The sequence below is a fragment of the Triticum aestivum genome, chromosome 6B (assembly GCF_018294505.1).
Source record: "Triticum aestivum cultivar Chinese Spring chromosome 6B, IWGSC CS RefSeq v2.1, whole genome shotgun sequence".
Taxonomy (NCBI): domain Eukaryota; kingdom Viridiplantae; phylum Streptophyta; class Magnoliopsida; order Poales; family Poaceae; genus Triticum; species Triticum aestivum.
Window position 1 is genome coordinate 426203426 of NC_057810.1, and position 6667 is coordinate 426210092.

The following is a 6667-nucleotide window of genomic DNA, read 5'->3' on the forward strand; positions in this document are numbered from 1 at the left end:
CCTTCACCATGCTTATTTTGCAAGTATATGTGTTGTTGTTTCAAAACAGAAAGTTTATCGTTGCTGCAAAAATTCCCTAGAAAAGTCAGAGTGTGATAAATTGCTGAAACATTTTGCACAATAATCTCTGATAAATTTTCTACAATGTGGTAAATTTTCATAATTTTGGAATTGATAAGTATTGATACTCTTGCATTCTTTACAGACTATACTGTTTTGGCAGATTACTGTTATGTTTGCATTGTTTGCATATGTTTGCTTGTTTAATGATTCTATTTGGGTATAGGAGTATTAAATATGCAGAGGCATTTAGTATGCAATGTTGAATAGTAACTTTAGTGATTTGCTACAGTAGAGAATGATAAGGTTTTTGCATTGGTTTATACTAACTTATCTCACAAGTTTTGTTGAGTTTTGTGTGGATGAAGTTTTTAAGATTTAGGGAAAGTGAGATATAAAAGGAATTATGGAGACACAAAAGCTCAAGCTTGGGGATGCCCAAGGCATCCCAAGATAATATTTCAAGAAGTCTCAAGCATCTAAGCTTGGGGATGCCCCGGTAGGCATCCCACCTTTCTTCTCCAACAATTATCGGTTAGTATCGGTTGAGCCTAAGTTTTTTTGCTTCTTCACATGATGTGTGCTATTCTTGGATTGACATTTTATTTTGTTTTGCTTTTTGCTTGCTGTTTTAATAGAACACTTAGATCTAAAAGTTTTTATAAATAAAAGAAAGTCCTCAAATAGCTACCCATTTACATAACTACTCGCTTGATCTTCACTTGTATCTTGAGTAGTTTGTCATTTACTCTTGTGCTTCACTTATATCATATGAGTAAACTAGTGGACCCGTTGCGCCAAATGGCGCAGAGACATGCTGAAGCCATGCCCGCGATGAAATAAAATTTCATGGTTTAATCCCCTGTAATAGGAAACACGGTTGATGTTGTGTACAATGATATGAATATATACATTTAACTTAAGACAAAATATATGCCTTTGCCTAGGCAAGCACGTATGATAATAAATGAAATATCCTTTAGCCAAAAAAATGGTGTGTTATTGTGTACAATGACACACACACACACACACATTCTTATTTTTTGGTATAAAGTCCGATTTTAAATCATTTTTCCGGCTGCCGTCGTTGATACCATGCTCCTTGACCAGTGCTCGGTGTTAGGCAACGGAGAAGTGAAACAAGAAGGTTCCATGAGTGGATCGAGCCGCCACCAACCACCAGGTTGCATCTAACTTCGCCATCGGGGAAGTGGAAGAAGATCCATGAGTGGATCGAGCCGCCACCAACCACCAGCTCGCCGGTGTTAGCCGGTGACCCTCTCCCGTCCGCCGCTGGGCCTCGAGTGAATCCGTTACGCCAAATGACGCAGAGACCCGCTGAAACCATGTACACATTGAAAATAAAATCTATAATTTAGTTGCTTTAAATTGTGGGCAAGCACATATGATAAAATATTTAACCCCCCTTAATAAAAAAAGAATGGAGGCCTGCTATCTACAATAAGAATGGAGGTTTGCTATCTACAATAAGATGTAGCAAGGTCCCATTTCCAGTTCACCCCCTCGTCATTCATGCTTCTCTTATATGACTTTCTAATTTCTTTAGTTTGAAAGAAAACGTATACTGGATGAATTATGAGAACTAATGAAAAATCTTATGCATCATACTAGTTAAAGAAAATGATTGTACATGATGTGACATTTCATCTCTAGTGTACCTAAGCAAACTAATTTAGCTTCCCATCAAGACATAGAAAAACCCTTGCTGCTGCAAACTTGCGCGTTAATTTCCCCTGCAAGCATAGCTCGCGCAACCCGGCTTCAAGGATGGATATGGGGGCATGGGGTCCTGTCATGATTTTCTTTTGAGAAGGCAAAACACACCAGTGTGAGATTATTAAGAAAAACACATTTATAGCAGTTTCTAATTGGCGCACATTATAGCAGAAATAAAGAGAAATTATGCGCTATGGTCATGACGTAAAGTCATAGTTGTGACCAATTAATTTGACCTATTCTTTTTCTTCCTGAAAGAACAGACCAACCTAGAGTCAGATGCAACAGAACAAATTACCTAAAAAGGTAAGGTATAAGTATTACCAATCAGCAATATCTATATCCAACAAACACCATTTCAATAAGTATTACCAATTAGCAATACCTATATCCAAAAAACACCATTTCAAAGGGAACAAACTCAGAAGTGCCTAAACCATGTGAAGGAATAACAACCACAACCCAATATCCCATATTAGCCATCCAATGGGGAAGTTGGAGTAGAGATTTCTTTGACCATATCAAATAAATCATACATACCCTCATGATATATCAAATGCTTACACATGAAATAGGAATAAAAAGAAATGGCAGAAATCATCCATCAATAGAGCTAAAACAGGACGGGGGTGACACAAGCATGCTAGATTGACAACAAAAATATAGAAATCCATAAGCATGGACACTACCGTATTAAAATAAAAGCACATAAATAATATAGAAATGGTCAATATGCTATTTCTTTCGCCATAAGAACAAGAAAGGTGTAACATGATCAAGGATCTACATTATAAAGGTATACACTATACAGCTCTAAATATAATTTTAGCGGACTTTCAATGTCCAATTATCGGTATATTTTTTCCTCCACAGAGAAGAAAATTAGATAGCAAGCTTTCAGTGTCCGACTCCTGTTATCCAAGTGAAGTAAGCTTTTACCATCCAGTTTGGTCGTTAAGTTAATAATAAATCCAGTATATCTATATTATAACATTATCACCTCTTATTTCAATTGGTATGTGTACCTGAGGTCAGATGCCTATCTTTGATTCCTCCCATAGTTTTTTGTCCTGTCGATTGGAATAGTCACACGCATAGCTAAGAACTAAACTGTAGTGGCAACGAGGTTTGCTTGAATGGCCTGGCCTAGTGGCCTGCTTGAACGCAAGGTTGACTGGTGGTGTATAGCATGAGTTTACTTCTTTAACGAAATAGGAAAGGTGTCGCTTATAGCATGAGGAATCAATGCAAGAAATTAAACTGCTTTCCAAGGAACCACTATCTAAATTTCCATACATAAGTCTAACTCTTCAATTTGCTTGTATCATTAGGACAAAAATAATTGCAGTTACGAACCATTGTCTGTACATAGGTTCCATAAGGTATGAAGCTAGTAACAAAAAATACCTTGCAATATCTCTAGTGCATACTTCAAATAACAAATTTCTTCCTTAGTCGTACAAGAATCCGCAAACCACTTTCGCTTGCCAATGAGCAATCTTACTAACGGTCCTACAAATCAAAAGAAAATATTGATATAAGGAGGAGAAACAAACACCAAAAACTTTTAGATATTGACATAGGCATAGCTTGCAATGATTACGAAATGAGATAAAAATGGGAGCAGCCAACTATTTGTTCCTACACTGAGCAGATCGCCTCAACACATTGTCAAGGCTACCTTACACCAAGTTAACATGGAGATAAATGCTTATTGATATAAAGTGAAATGTTCTGGAATAGAAACAACATGATGGTTATGTATGAAAAGACCAACATGCCTGTTTAAAGTAGACCAAAGAGTAGACAGATCGTCCATATGCGCTCACCATGCTGTGAGGAATGCAGAAACGATCTTGCAGGAACTCCACAACACCAAAGGCCCAACATGCACCACAATGACCCTGCCATTGTTAACCAATACATACTGACCTGAGCATTTGATTCAGCCGTTATGTAAAAAAGCAAAAAATAGTTACTGAACCTAGCCTTGTTATGGTACCGATCCAAACTAAACTAAGTACAAAATATAGATAGAAAAATTAACAAAAGTAGAATGAATGCACCTACTTGAACAGCTCTAGCAACCTGTGATATGCCAATCAAGATACTTCACAAAATATTCTCAGATTGGATTGATCAATATTTGTGCAAACCAACCACCGTCGTGTCACCTTCTCACCTGCAAATTGGGAGCAGGCCACCGCTGTTGACCGCCGCTCTGCCTCTTCGCGGCTGGATCCACCCCTGTTGTGGTTGTCGGCGTCATTGGAAAGCAGAGTGGTTTGGAGTGGCATGCCACCATCGACCATAAGGTGCACTACAACTTCCGCTAATAGTATCATGCTAACCAGTAACATATATGCATACATCCTAAATACTAAATATGAATAATACTTCATATCATGATATCATGCAAGAATAAAATCCAGCTGGTAGGCTTCTCACTATTAATTCAGTAGGAGATGGCAACCTCATCTTTTACTATTTGTTTACACCTAAAAGTAAAATATACGGCTTCTCACTATTAATTCAGGAGGTAGGGCGCTCACTGAGAGTTTTTACCAATGTCAACCATAGGATTCATACCTCTGTATCGATGGAAAATGCATCGTAAACATGATCCTAGTCTTATTCAGACACTACAACATTAGATTCAAGCTGCCGAAGAGTGGGATCTATCACGTTTGGGTACAATCAGATTCCCTTGCCGGATATCTCAAGAAAATGCAATATGACTCTTTTGTAGCTTCCTTCGTATTCCTGAGTACATCGTGATGAACATTATTAAACAAGAAACCAATTTTAGCTAGCAAGAGCAGAGGGGAAGCCTCAAACTCACCATGGCTAACAAAAGGCCGTCGCTCGCATGAGAGCCAATTTCAACTTCCAGGGATAGGGTAAACTCTAAACTCACCAAGGAAGCATGTGTATGCTTTGCTCCCACTTCTTCTGATAAAATTAACAAAGTACAGACAAGAATAATAGGAGCACAAGATCCTAGAGGCCTAATATGATTTCACACGGGACAAGAAACAAACCAGATAGAGATTACGTCAGAAAGGAAGCAAACCTCGAGTAGCAGAACAGAGTTACAACAATGCAGGAGATCAAGATGTAGCAACACAGGAGATTGTAGAACCTGCTAAATAAATACAGATGAAGTAGTCAGAGCAGGTAAAGAAAACTTCATGCAGCAAGACATTCAAACATTTTACAATTCAGTTTGCAAGTTCAAAATTGACCAGTGGCGCAGAACTGGAGAGTAAAAGACCAGCACGTTATGCATGCTTACCATGTTTGACAATGAAATAAAGCTGGATTACAACTGAAATATCTCTCCGTGTATCTCCTATATCCCACACACCTAAATTAAACAAGCAAGTTAGCATGTCATTGTTTACAAAGAAACACCACAACAACCTAATCAACCTTATCCCTTCTTTAATAATTTCCTTTCTTTTCCGTAGTGCTAATTTTTCAACAAGGCACAACGATTTATCCCTATTTACTCTTACACTAAGATATAAATTTTGTGTGTGGCATATATGTTAATACACCTAGCGTAAAATCTAAGAAGAGTAAAAACATATGAAGGGCAGAAGCATCATGAGGCCTAGGTTGGGATCAGCTCACCTTCTAGCATAGGACGAACTCATGTGGACAGGCGAAGAAGCTCACGTTGCATCTCATATATCCAGTCAACAAAGAGTTACCCGCAATGTTCCACATCTCACCTAATACTTTTGTCACTCGTTGCTCCACAATGTTCTAGATCTCAATATATTGCCACTAAAGAAACATTCGTGAGAATATTTCGATCAGATTGGAGAATCGACTAATAATATCAACTACTTTTTTGATGTTGTATTTTATACACACCTTAACAAGGCCGATTCAGCTATAGGTTTGGTCCATGCGGTTGTGCAGTATCTTGCATCTCCACATTTTATCCAAGAATCTAGTGATGGGAATCCACTCCCTCAAGCCAGAGAAGAAACATAAAGATAAAAAGATGCGGGGCTGAGAAAACCTCGCCGGAGAATAAGAACAGAGCATGGGTTGGGACTTACCAGGGTGATGCGCCGGTAGTTGGCCGGCGGGTGCGGATGACTGCGCGGAGGGGATGGTAGAGAAGCCGGATCCAGCACCGGCGGCGCGAGGGAATGGGAGGAGGAAGAGCCGGCTATGGAGCGCGTATAGGCGGTGGAGCACCATCCCCGCTCCTGTCGAGCTCCCCCCTCTACATGCCGCTACTGTCACTCCTCCCGATGAGGAGATGCAGCGACCGCCAACCAAAAAGAAGGAGGCTAGGGCAGGGAGGCACATCCCAGTCGAGGAGGGGGTGAGGACCGGAGGAGGAGGCTCTCATGGTGGAGCAGGAGGATGGAGGCCGAGTGCTGCGGCGGCTGTGGGACTGGGCGTCTGGGCGAAAGGAGTCTACGCACGTTGCGGGAGGCGTGGGAATTGCAGCCTGGCCTAAGGCACTCTCGCACATTCAATGGGATGACCCAGCCACTACAGAAAACGCTGACTGGCGGGACCATTAGCCAACTCGGGCCATTCGTCATAGTGCCAAAGGGTAGCGGCGGGTGTACATGCGACTGTCCATCCTTTCCATCAATTGCAGATGAGCCAAGCAACGCATGACGCGCGACATGCAAGGAAAGGTTCACCCGGGCAAGTCTCACCCAGCCAATAGACAGGCACAACGAGCCCACCAGTCATGGAGCAGAAAAATAACAGCTTGGTAAAATATGCAGTAAAAATCTAACGGTCTAGACGACTCGGTTGACCGAAATCTGGCAGATCGGACGGCCAGCAAAGGTGTAAATCAGGGGAGCTTCGTGAGGGGGGGGGGGGGTCGCCC

At 40.8% G+C, this 6667-nt stretch overlaps 1 long non-coding RNA gene across 13 annotated transcripts; it reads right to left on the reverse strand.

Moving 5' to 3' along the window:
• Nucleotides 1–895: 895 nt before the first annotated feature.
• LOC123137339 (uncharacterized) lies at nucleotides 896–6282 on the reverse strand. Of its 13 annotated transcripts, XR_006468085.1 has the most exons (11): nucleotides 5871–6275; nucleotides 5680–5779; nucleotides 5434–5589; nucleotides 5093–5164; nucleotides 4640–4939; nucleotides 3980–4560; nucleotides 3627–3701; nucleotides 3205–3309; nucleotides 2823–2867; nucleotides 1740–1883; nucleotides 896–1398 (listed from the first exon to the last, which is right to left on the reverse strand). It is a non-coding gene; the product is annotated as an uncharacterized lncRNA (long non-coding RNA). The 13 variants fall into 13 exon arrangements; XR_006468087.1 differs by having other exon boundaries at nucleotides 1740–3309; nucleotides 3868–4044; nucleotides 4387–4560; nucleotides 5871–6282; XR_006468084.1 differs by having other exon boundaries at nucleotides 1740–3309; nucleotides 3980–4044; nucleotides 4387–4560; nucleotides 5871–6281.
• Between the last annotated feature and the right edge of the window lie 385 nt (nucleotides 6283–6667).